This window comes from Hemitrygon akajei, chromosome 27 (assembly GCF_048418815.1).
Source record: "Hemitrygon akajei chromosome 27, sHemAka1.3, whole genome shotgun sequence".
Classification (NCBI taxonomy): Eukaryota; Metazoa; Chordata; class Chondrichthyes; order Myliobatiformes; family Dasyatidae; genus Hemitrygon; species Hemitrygon akajei.
Window position 1 is genome coordinate 35,070,331 of NC_133150.1, and position 13,789 is coordinate 35,084,119.

Below are 13,789 nucleotides of genomic sequence, written 5' to 3' on the forward strand. Positions count from 1 at the left end.
AATAATCACTCACTACAGAAAAATCCAGTTATCTCTCTTGATGAAGGAGTCCAGTTGAAGGGTCTCAGCACGAAACATTCACTTATCTCTTTCCTTAGATGCTGTCTGATCAGAGCTCCCCCAAGCATTTTGTGTGTGTCAGTCTGGAGTTAAAGCATCTACAGAATCTCCTGGGTTTAGTTATCCAGTTATCTCTCCCATCTTATGGTATTTTTTATGTCATGCACATTACTACTGCTGCAAAACAACCAATTTTGCGATGAACTCGAGGAAATCTGCAGATGCTGGAAATTCAAACAACACACACAAAATGCTGGTGGAACACAGCAGGCCAGGCAGCATCTATAGGGAGAAGCGCTGTCAACGTTTCGGGCCGAGACCCTTCGTCAGGACTAACTGAAAGGAAAGGTAGTAATTTTGCGACAGTCAGCCAGTGTCCTTTCCCGAAGTGGCAATGGCTAATACAAGGGGGCATAATTTTAAGGTGATTGGAGGATATGGGGGTTGTTTGAGGCACGTTCTTTACATAGAGGTGGGTGGGTGAAATGCACTGCCATAGGAGGTGGTAGAGGCAGATACATTAGGAATGTTTAAGGGACTCTTAAGATAGGCACATGGATGGAAGAAAAATGGAGGGCTCTGTGGGAGGGAAGGGTTAGATTGATCTTAGAGTAGGTTAAAAGATTAGCACAACATCATGGACCAAAAGGCCTGTAAGTGTTGTACTGTTCTATGTTCTGTGTGTCAGTATAAATAAACCTAATTCTGATTCTGTTCTCATGCAATTACAAAACCATGTGCCTTATGGTTCTTTCAAGAATTGGAAACAGTTTCCCTTTATTTATCTAACTTTTCATGATCTTAAACACCTCTGTTAAATCTGTTCCAGGAGAACAGCCCTGGCTTCTACACACAGAACAGTAATCTCACATTCCTGGAAACATTCTAGTCAATCTCTTATTTATTAAAAGTTCCTATTTATTGACTGTGCAAGAGACAAGTTTGAGGCTGGTTTTCATTCTAAATTCCTTTGAAATTTTCTGAGCAGTATTGCCAATGTCACACACACGCAATGTGACTTCCTGCCCAGGAACCGTTTCTGTCAAAAGATTAAAGCCTACCTTTTAAAAAAGAATTTCAAATTTTGAACTCGCAAAATTCACTTGTTAACATACAGGAGGAATTTCTCTACAATTAACCTGCCAGCAGAATGACAGGAATGCAAGACTTCAAAGTAATAATCTTGAAGAATGCAATTTTATTACTAGGCCATTAATTATACAACCATTTCTCCGGCTCGAGTTAATTTTACCTCTGCTGGATGCAATTGCCCTTTTCCTAGTCTGTAGACAGCACCTCCTAGTGGCACTAGAGAGTTGTGCTGCGTTGGCTTTGCATTTAGGCCACAGATGGATGGCTGTGTCAAGTTCTGGGAACAATACTTATGGAAGGACATGAAGGTCCGAGACAAGCTGCATAGGAGGTCCATAGCAGTGATATTAGGGAAGAGCAATCACAGTACTGATGCTGCAAAGCTTCTCCATATTTCCCTACCTCTTTATTTATGCTCACTTTTTGCACTGATTATTTAATTTTTTAATGTACACTTGGAGGCCACTTTATTAGGAACAGGGGAGGAACCAGTGTGGTCTCCTGCTGCTGTAGCACATTCACTTCAAGGTTCGACGTGTTTTGCATTCAGAGGTGCTCTTCTGCACCACGTGTTTATTTGAGTTACTGTCAGCGTGAACCAGCCTGGCCATTCTCCTCTGACCTTTCTCATTAACGAGGTGTTTTTGCCAACAGAACTGCTGCTCACTTTTTTTTGCACTGTTCTCTGTAAATTCTAGAGACTGCTGTGCATGAAAATCCCAAGAGTTAGCAGTTTCTGAGATACTCAAACCCACCCCATGTGGCACCGACAATCATTTCACGGTCAAAGTCACATTTCTTCCCCATTCAGATGTTTGGTCTGAATAATAACTGAATTTCTTGACCATGCCTGCATGCTTTAATGCATTGAGCTGTTGCTGCATGATTGGCTAATGAGATATTTGCATTAACAAGCAGGTATACAGGTGTACCTAATAAAGTGGCCATTGAGTATATATTTATTATTTATTGTACATTTTATGTATTGCACTGCATTGCTGCCACAGAACTACAAATTTCATGACACGTCAGTGATAATAAACCTGATTCTGATGGCATGAAGGGGAGATTATATTGAAAGATTCAAAATTAGGAGACGTAAAATACATACAGATCAGCAGCTCATTCACCAATGTGTACTTCAGTGTGTACTTCTGACACATTTCTCAGAAGGTACTGCAAGCAACAGACACAGTCCAGGATACCAAATATTTGCACTTAGGTGCCTGTTTTTCTGCTCTTCAACCCTTACAAAGACTTTACACCCAATAAAGTACTTTGGAAATGTAGTCCCTGTATCAATGCAGGAAATATGGCAGCCAATATTTGCATACAACAAACCCCTCGACCAGATAATGATCAATGCTGGCTGAGGGTTAAATATTTGGCAGGACTTGCAAGCCCAAGTGTTTCTCCGCACACTCAAACCATAATCATGGTACGCCAGTAGTAAGGCAGGGATATTTAGACAATGCGGGAAGATAGCATGGATCTTGTGATGATTGTATTAAAAGTAAATTTAATCCCCTTCTTGTTGTCTGTGTGGAGTTTTCACATCCTCCCTGTGACTGGGTGGATTTCCTCTGGTGAGGCTCAGCTTCCTCCCAAATACCAAAGGTATGCAGCTTGGTCACTGTAATTCCCCTTAGTGTATTGATAAGTAACAGAATCTGGGCAGACTTGATGAGAATATGGGGAGAATAAATCAGAATTAATGCAAAAGAATGATTAATGGCCACTTTCGAGTTGATGGGTGAAGGACCTGATTCCCTGCTTTAACCATCTTTGACATGAGGGGTACTTCTTATTGAGAGGCTGGGAAGAGTGGGAAACAAGCTGCCAGTGGCCTCTACTTCCTTGGAAGTTTGTGAAGATTCAGCATGACATCTAAAACTTTGACAAACCTCTGTGTGGTGTGTTGGAGAGTGTATTGACTGGATGCATCACAGCCTGGTATGGAAGCATTACTGCCCTTGAATGGAAACTCCTACAGAAAATAGTGGATATGGCTCAGTCCATCAGGAGTAAAGCCTTCCCTTCCACTGAGCACATCTACATGGAGCACTGCTGCAGAGAGTCATCAGGCACCCCCGCCACCCAGGTCTGCCCTCTTCTCAATGCTGCCATCAGGAAGAAGATTCAGAAGCCTCAGGATTCACACTACCAGGTCAGGAACATTTATTACCCCTCAACCATCAGACTCTTGAACCAGTGAGGATAACTTCACTCGCTCCATCACTGAACTGTTCCCACACCCTGTGTACACTCTTTTAGGGACTCTTCATCTCATGTTTATCAATAGAGATTTATTGCTTATTTATTTTTAAGTAGTTTTTTTCTCTTTTGTATTTGCACAGTTTGTTGCCTTTTGCACATTTATTGCCTGCCCACTCTGCTGGGGTGTGGTCTTTAATTGATTCTATTTTGTTTTTTGGATTTACTTCGTCTGCCCACGAGAAAACAAATCACATGGTTGTCTTTGGTGACATATACGGTATGTACTTTGATAATAAATTTACTTCGAACTGTGAAGGGCCTGTGATGTTTTCGTACTGCTGTGATCTATGACTTGACAATCTCAGTAGACTCACATATCCTTGTTTAAAAAGTGGATTGCATTATTTTTACAGCCACCTGAATAGACAAATAGGATCTTAGTTGAAAGTTTCTACCCAACTAGTCTACCAACGGGGCAGGAGCCCATCAAAATTACCTTTGAATTAGATTTGTATCATTCAAGCCTCTGGAGCAGAGAATGAGCCCATAATTTTTTGCATCAGAAGCGAGAGTATTGTCACTGATCCATGGCTGATGTCAAAAGTCCTTAGCTGGGCATTGGCAGGAAAGGAAAATCACGGCACAAAATTTTGTTTAAGATTCCTGTGGCTTGAGGCATGCAGCAGAAAAGGACAGATTGCACATTTGGTGTCAGAGTATTTATATTGTGCAATTCCCTGTGGCAGGAGTGCAAAGAATCTATCTGGAAAAGTTGAATCAGTGAATAGATTTAATATTTTTTCCTTGAATTTTGTATTTTTGGAATTATTGCACACCAGTCCATCAAAATTGCACAAGGCCCAAATACTTTGTCAGTTACTCAAAAACAGTAGAATTCAATGTGTTTTGATCACAGTGCTGGACATTTCAGAGGTAAAAGGTCAAGGAGAGTGCTGGGATTCTTAAAGGCCATTTCTGGGAATACATTCTCAACTACGCATCATCAATTAAAAATTTTAAAAGAGCCAAGACTACAAGTAGTGCAGAACCTCTTAAAGTAGCTTGTGAGGTGATTGCCAAAGGTCTCATTCCATTCTTACTGTATTTAATTACCGCTGGACAGTAAACTGAAATGGAAGTCCTGGTTTACCTTTACTCTCCTTTATTCCAGGGTGTTAAGTATTCACCAGGGGAGAAACTGCACCTCAGCAAAGGCACCCGGTTAAATACTGTTTGACATGCAGAGTTTGTCCTGCGGTTTGTTATTTTGCTCCAGATTCCAGCATCTGAAGCTTCTTGTGCAACCTTGAACAGCAGAATTTTGTGCACATTTTTGGATGCCTCAGTGCATATTGTGAAATTCTCCTCCTCAGTTTTTCATACACTTTTTTTTCTCCTGGTGTAAAACAACAACAGACTCAGAGATCACAGGATTTGGCAGCGGTAGGACTTCCAAGCTTACTGCTCTGAAAAACAACAGGTCTCACTTCCTCATGGAACCACTAATTTTCACTAACCTTGTTTCTTCTGAATGCATGCTATTAAACAGTCAAGAATTTTCATCCTCATTTTCAGGGAAGATGATGCAATTCCAAATCCACTAACATCCACCATCTAAAACTGCTGAGTACGTCAAGAAGGGAGTATTGCCAGCAAAACCCAGGGATCAAATAAAACAAGGTATAGAGGTTGATTATTGGATATTTGCAGTTAGGACCATGTTACCCCAGGACAGTGTGCTGTTCCAAATAGCCAATACGCTAATTTTCATAAATTTTTCAGGCACGAAGCTGATGAGAAGCAGAGGAGGAAACAAAAAGGTGCTGGTTGAGCTCAATGGTTCAGGCAGGAAGTGTAGGGAGATGGACAATCAACACTTTGGGTTACAAAGAACAGCACAACACAGTACAGATCCTTTGACCATGATGTATGCTGGCTTTTAAACCTACTCCAAGATCAATCTAACTCTTCTCTCCCACATAGCCCTCCACTTTTCTTTCACCCATGTGTCTATCTAAGAGTCTGTCAAATTCCCCTAATGTATCTGCCTTTGCCTAATGTATTTGGGTTGAGACTAATTATCTGGACTTCAAATGTTGATTGCCTTTTTCTCATCACAGATGCTGACTGATCTACAGAACTCCTCCAGCAGCTCACTTTTTGCTCCAGATTCCAGCATCCGCTGTGTCTTTTGTCTCTATCAATGGAAATGAGTTGCTTTTAGGTTATTCCTTTCAAATCTCATGCTAAACTCGTTGATTTCTTTCGATCAGTGTCCAAGTGTTAATCCTAAATTTCTTTCAACTTTGGCAATGAATTCCCACAATTGTCTCAACCTTTTTAGAAAAAAATAAAGTGTTTGGTTTTATGTGGCACTTTTCACAATTTAGGTATGTTTCAACACTTTTACAGACAATACATTTCTTATAGAACATAGAAATCTACAGCATTTTACAGGCCCTTTGGCCCAAAATGTTGTGCTGACCATGTAACCTACTCTAGAAACTGCCTATAATTCCTGAGTGCATAGCCCTCTGGTTTTCTAAGCTCCATGTAGCTATCTAAGAAGCTCTTAAAAGACCCTTCAGTATCTGCTTCCACCACCGCCAATGGCAGTGCATTCCACGAACCCAACACTCTCTGTGTGAAAAACTTACCCCTGACATCCCCTCGGTACCTATTTCCAAGCACCTTAAAACTATGCCCCCTTGTGTTAGCCATTTCAGCCCTGGGAAAAAGCCTCTGGCTATCTACAGGATCAATGCCCCTCATTGTCTTATGCACCTCTATTAGGTCACCTCTTATCCTCCATTGCTACAAGGAGAAAAGGCCAAGTTCACTCAACCTATTTTCATAAGGCATGCCCTCCAATCCAGACAACATCCTTGTAAATCTCCTCTGCACTCTCTCTATAGTATCCACAACCTTCCTGCAGTGAATGACCTGAACTGAAAAAGTAATGCAGAATTAGAGCACAATATCACACACAAATTTGTAAGCACATTTTTGATTTCTGTGCGTAAAAAGCTCCTCATCACCTACTCAAAAACAGCTACTCATTCATGGATTATAGACAGAATGATTTCTCCCAAAGGATCAGAATTAGAGTGCCTCACCCTACAACTTGTGCAAATCTCAGATTCCTCCACCAGTTTTAAATCTTGTACAGGTTGTCATCATTTGGCCAGACAGCCATCATCCTTTTGAGCACAATCTCATCAGTTCCATTTTTATCCACTGCGTCTTCGTTTTGTTGAGAGGATGATTTTAATTGAATTGAAATGAGAGATGTAATTAATATTTGATTTGACTGCTGCATATCCCTGTTTAGAATTTGTTTTAACCATCCTACTCATGAATGGAGTATTGAAGACTCAGGAATCATTTGAGGAAGGTGTTTAAAAAAAGGTTAGATAAATTTGTTATATTTTCTGGTGATGGAATTAAAGTGGGGTTATGATAGCTATATTGTTCACCAACATAATACATTCAGTGGAACAACAGATTTCATGACACAAGTCAGTAACCTGATTCTGATGAACTGATCTAAGAATTTTTAATTTTTTTTTACATATTTCTTTACTACACAGTGGTAAAGAAATCTCAGGTTCACTTCCCCTATGTTTATGCTGGATGAACAGAGCTTTGTCCAGAACGAACTGGACAGTTTTCAAAAGGATCTCCAAGGATGTGTGTGTAAAGTTGGGATTATGGAGAAAGTACCATCAGCCACAATCTAAAGCTCCCACTGACATCTCCTCATATCCTCTACTTTCATTAACTTGATTACATGACAAAGCTCCTCTCCACTTGACATATCTTTATAATCCAGCAACACACACACACAAAGCTGAAGAAACTCAGCAGGCAACATCTATGGAGGGAAATGAACAGTCAACATTTTGGACTCTTCATCGAGTCCTGAGGGGTTTGGAACTGAAAGATCATTTCCCCTCATAGAAGCTGCCTGAACTTTTGAGTACCTCCATAATTTTGCGTGCACTGCTCAAGATTTCCAGCATCCACAGAATATCTTATGTCTCCATCCTTAGAATTTCTCTCTTGCAGCCTGTTGGATATTGCTTCCAGTCCTGACATAGAGCAGTCTCAATTATAGTGAAATTTAGTTATTCAAACTTCAGTGTTTTTCTTATGATCTGTGTGTTTGTATAAGGAATTTTTATTTTGGGCAAAGGAAGTCTGGAATTTATATCTTTGACACAGTACTGAAAAGGGTATGCCATGTGACCAAATTTAAAGGCAAGTGTACCTATTTGAGCATTTTGTTCTAACAGCTGCACTGTTCCTCCTGCATTACACTATTAATTTCAACTTACTTTGCCCAGTGACATGATAAAGGACCTTAAAAACCTCGAGGGCACTCTCCTGCAATTGTGAAAGAACTTCATTATTGTAACCCAAATATTAGAACAAATTGGTCTTTCATAACCTCAATTATCTGAGCAATCACATAAAGGAGCTTGGCCTCTACAACTTTTCATGGCAATGAATTCCACAGACACACCACCCTTGGGCTGAAGAAATTCCTCCTCATCTCAGTTTTCAAGGAATGTCCCTTTATTCTGAAACTGGGACCTCAGACCCTAGACACTCTTGCTAATGGAAACATCTCTCCAAATGTACTCAGTATTTGGATGGTTAAACACTGTGGAAAGAGGAAGAATTTTTTTTGGCTAAAATCCTTCTGAATAAATAATATAATTTGTGATGGATCCCTTCTGCAGTGCAGCTGCAGTCAAAACTATTTCTATCACGGAAATACGTGATGAAAATCTTGCAGCTGTGACCCACAAACACTGGGAAATGGAAAAGACACACCCTTGGACTGTTTGCAGTGTGAAGGATGGCCCCTACAGAGTGCAAATGACCTGACTATCCTGTAGCCTCCAGACAGAAAGTACACAAAGTTTCCTGTGAACTGGGTGTACACTTGGCTTGCCAGAGAGATCCCGGCATACAAGATGCAATTTACTTTTGCTGCTAAGGCACAAAGTGTACAAGCTGCACAAGTATTCCCTGAACAGCAGCTTGATCTTAGGGTAGTAGGTGGAGGAGGAGAACCCAAAACAACAAAGTTGATTATGAAATTAAAATCTGCACTTCTTCCGTGAATTCGGAACCTGCCCCTTTCTCAGCTGAAAGGACATTTGATGTCCTCATATAATCACCATTGATCATAAACCAGCTTCAGGAAAGATGACATCTGATTTTGGCAACAACCTAACAGTCATAGAAAAGAGCATCCTTAACCATCACCTTCCTGTGACCCAAACAATTCCAAGTCACAGACTGTGCACCTAATGGGGCAAGTGAAGTTGAGCAAAGTCATCTCTTCAATCGTCAGGCTCTTCATGAAAGACTTCACTCAATTTTACTTGGCCTATCATTGAAATGTTCCCATAACCGATGGACTAACTTCTGGGGGCTCTTCACATCATGTTTTCAATATTTATTGCTCATTTGTTTATTATTATTCTTTTTGTATTTGCACAGTTTGTTGTCTTTTGCACACTGGCTGAACACCCAAGATGGTGTGGTCTTTCATTGATTCTATTGTGGTTATTATTCCATTACAGATTTATTGAGTACGCTTACAAGAAAATGAATCTCAGGGTTGTATATGGTGACATACATACTTTGATTTTAAATAACAACATTATTTTGAACTTTTGAACCAGGTTTGGCACAGACTGGATGGGCTGAAGGGCCTGTTGCTGTGCTGTAGTACTTTATGACTATGACCTTGATGGACAGAATCCAATATACACATCCTTTATATGACAATTTCCAAAAAAAAACTAATTGCAGGAAGCAGCATCACCACTTTTCATAGCCATGTCAAGCTTGCAAGCCCATCCACAATGTCAAGTGTGCAGAAGCTTTCCTGCATTTGATGGCCCTCAGAAATTTGTCTCCATTCCATCTATTACATGAGGACATGCAAGTCATGGATAACCAATGGATTCACCATAGATCCAATCCAAGTCTAGACATAGGCTGTGTCATTCTCCAGTGCTCTTAATATTTCTTGCTCACTGACAACAAGCTTCTCACTGGAGAGAAGCTAGTCCAGAGAATGAATGGGAAACTGTTCAAGATCTGTCAGTCTAATTTCAAACTGCTGTCCGTCCTTGCATTGTTCCAAAGGAGGGGGTAACAGGAGAAGTGGAGAAAATAGATGAGATGATATCAACTATGGTAGAGGGATGATATGATTCAGGTGGAGGGAAGACATCTCAGAGTCATTGGTGTGGAAAGCAATAATCCCCACCTTTCTGTCTGCTGCAGATGGTAGGACTCTCAAAATACCAGAAGGATACATCCCCAAAATTCCCCAAATACATCTGGCCCATCAAGTCTGCTCCACCATTTCATCATGGCTGATTCATTTCCCTCTCAGCTCCAGTATCCCGACATCTTCCCCCATCTATTCATGCCCTAATAAAAAAAACCTATCAACCTCTGCCTTAAATATACCCAAAAACTTGGCCTCCACAGCCACCTGTGTCAATGAATTCCACAGATTCACCACTCTCTAGCTAAAGGAATTCCTCATCTCTGTTCTAAATGGGCATCTCTCTATTCAGAGCCTGGGTGCTCTGGTCTTAGACTTATGCCCCATAGGAAACATGCTCTCCACATCCTCTCTCTCTCTCGAGGCTTTTCAGCATTCAATAGGTTTCAATGAGGTCCCCCTTCATTCTTCTGAACTCCAGCAAGCACAGGTCCAGAGCCATCAAATGCTCCTCCTATGATGAGCCTCTCAATTCCGCCATCATTTTCATGAACCTATATAGAATCCTATCCAATGTGAGTACATCTTTTCTTAGATAGGGAGCTCAGAGTACTCCAAATGAGGCCTCACCAGTGCCTGATACATCTTCAAAGTTCAAAGTAAAATTTATTACCAGAAATCATACATGTCACCACAAACAGCTCTGAGATTCTTTTTCTGTGGGCATACTTAGCAAATCTATAGAAAAGTAACTGTAAACTGTAAAACTGTGCATATGCAAATATCAGTAAACAGTGATAAATAAAGAATATGAAATAACAATATAACAAGAGTCCTCAAATGAGTGTACCTATACCCTTTTTTTCCCCCAGAGCCTGATGGTTGAGGGGTAGTAACTGTTCTTGAACCTGGTGGCGCAGGTCCTGAGGAACCTTCACCTTTTATCTGATGGCAGCAGCAAGAAAAGAGCATGGCCTGGGTGGTGAGGACCTTTGGTATTGAATACTGCTTTTCTACGGCAATGTTTCATGTAGATGCGCTCAATGGTTGGGAGTGCTTTACCCGTGATGTACTGGGTTGAATCCACTACCTTGTTTTTATATTCTAGTCCCCTTGAAGTGAATGCTAACATTGTATTTGCCTTCCTCACCACCAACTCAACCTGCAAACTAACCTTTAGGGAATCCTGCAAGAGGACTCTCAAGTCACTTTGCGCCTCAGTTTTGAATTTTCTCTCCATTTAGAAAATAGCCTATACTTTTATTTCTTCTACTAAAGTGCATGACCATACACTTCCCTGCACTGTATTCCCACTGCCACTTCTTTGCCCATTCTCCTAACCTACCTAAGTCCTTCTGAAGCTCTCTGCTCCTCAAAACTACCCGCCCTTCCTCCCATCTTTGTATCATTCACAAACATGGCCACAAAGCCATTAATCACATCATCCAAATCACTGACATAAAGTGTAAGAAGAAGCGATCCCAACACAGAACCTAGTGGAATACCACTAGTCATCGACAACCAACCAGAACAGGCTCCCTTTATTCTGACTCTTTCCTCTAAGAGGACCATAACCCTGTCATGGTTTGGAGGCTTGCATGCCTCAAAGACCCAGAGAGGTATGTTGGCTGGAGTCGGGGCTTTATGCTTTGGCTCTTGGTAGGGTCACCTATGCCAAATGGGTCAAAGGGTAGAGGAGAGACTGAGTAGTTTTCTAGTCTTCTAGGTTAGGGCGTTCAGCTCAGGGCTTACAACCCTGACTGGTAAAACAATATTGTTACGGAAGCAGCAATGAAGAATCCTTCTACATCTGTGTGTGACAGTATTCCTGAGTCTCCACCTGGGACTTGCATAACTGACAGGAGTGAAAACCAAGAGGAAGCTACTGACACGATGAAGGAAGCCCTGAACACCGTCAGAGATGAAGGATCTTCATTGCTGCCCTAAACACCACTGGCATAATGAGCCACAAGATAAGAAGGTTCCCACTTTTTGTCTCCTGCCAATAAGCCAATGCTCTATCCATGGTAGTATCTTTTCTGTAATACCCTGGGTACTTTTCTTGTCAATTGAACCAATTCAAGGACCATTACCCTAACAAACATCCTTAAGCACTGAGGCCACATCTTCAGCATGTACAAGCAAAGATATCTGAAACAGGCACTTCTCTTGTAATCACTGACACTGACCTTTATAGCACCTTCTCCAGATTGGGAGCATGTGAATGCATCCACATTACCAGGGAAAAGAGTTCAAGGATGTTTTCAGCGTCTGTCTTAAAAAAACACTAACGTGCTCACTAACTCACAGGAGGGTGTAGTCTGCTACCAATGAAGTTGGTAGAAAGAGCATCCAGGAAGGCAACAAGAATGTGCTTGGGTCAAGCAATGCAGGATGATATGCACCACAGCCCCCAAAAACCATCCACCCAAATATTTCCTTCCCCACCAGTAATAAAGTCTAGATATCCCATACAATTCCCACAGCCTGAAATGAAAGCCAACTTCAACTTAAGAGTGTTTGTTTAGGATGGGACAAAGCCTTACCACCCTTCTCACACCCTATAAAATAGGCCTTAAACCCTTTGATCTGCTTTTCTTCATTAGCTAAGCCAATAGTGCACATGGCTTCATGTTAAGTATTATTTTTAAAAACAGTGGTTAAAGGGCTTTAGGACAATGAGTTCTAACCAATATTGTTGCTGTCAAGTGCACTCCTGCTGGGAAATAGATATTTGCACTTGACACACGTTTGAAAAAGGACTCAGGCATATCAAACAACACACACAAAATGCTGGTGGAACACAGCAGGCCAGGCAGCATCTATAAGGAGAAGCATCTATAAGGAGTAGCTCTCCATATTTCTCTCATCCAAGTATCTATCCAAGCATCTCTTATGTGCTGCAATTGAACACACATTCACCACTTCCTCTGGCAGCTCGTTCTACATTCACAGCACCTTGAGTGAAGTTCCCTCCTCAGGTTCCCCTTAAATATTTAATCTTTCACCCAAAGCCTATGATCTCTAATTGTAGTCTTACCCAACCTCAGGGGGGAAAAGCCTACAGGTGTTTACCCTATCTATACCCCTCATAATTTTGTATGTCTCAACAAGCAAAACAGGATTAGGATCTTGCATTGGTCTAACACTGTATTCCAACAGCAGCCCCAGGTGATGCAAAGTTGTCAACACATGCTCTGAACTAGATGATCTACATGAGATTAGCATTGGACTGGAAGAGGAGAAACATTGAACTGCTGAGGGTCAAAGCTGTAGAAATCCTGATAATCGCTGAAACCCTGGCTGAAGGGTCTCCGCCTGAAATGTCAACTGTACTCTTTTTCCATAGATGTTGTCTGGCCTGCTGAAATCCTCCAGCATTTTGTGTGCATTGCTGGGATCTCCAGCATCTGCAGATTGCTCTTGTTTGAAACGCTGATAAACATTGTTATATTGACAGACTTTGAAGCCATCTCTGGAAAACAAGGAACATATTCAAACAGTTAATGCTGAATTAATTTTAAGATTAATTTAAGATTAATTTTAGGACTGATAATCAGGAATAACCTCATGCACAGTGATCACTGGGTGGCCTAAAAAAATGCTATACACCTTGTGCTCTACACTCTGATTACACCATTCTTATGACTCCACCAAACAAATTTTCCTTAAAAAATAAAACTGAATACATCTTCCATATACAGATAAGTCTTGAGTAGTTTGGGGCTTGGGGTTTGCATCCGTAAGAATTGCTTTTGAGTAAAAAATATAATGCAACAAGTAAATGAAGGAAAACTATTTTAAATAGGTATAACCTTGAAATAATAGCATTGGGACTACTCCAATTGCTACATACTATTGACGTTTACACTAGAAATTCCTATAAGCGCTACAGAAACAGTCTGAGAATTTTTACAAGCTTCTTCCCTGGAGCTGGTGAGACAATAAAACATGAAGCAGGTGCCTGACATGGATTAAGAGTCAACATACATTAAGGGTGTGTCAGTGCAAGTAATTAAATAATTCAATCAATAATGCACAATGGTATAACTTAACCTCAGGTTATCTCATTAAGTAACAAAATAAACTTTGGACCTTGTATCACATGAAGAGTATTGTGGTGGATTACAGTTAGTTTAACAGCTGAAGGAGTTATGTCTTCCA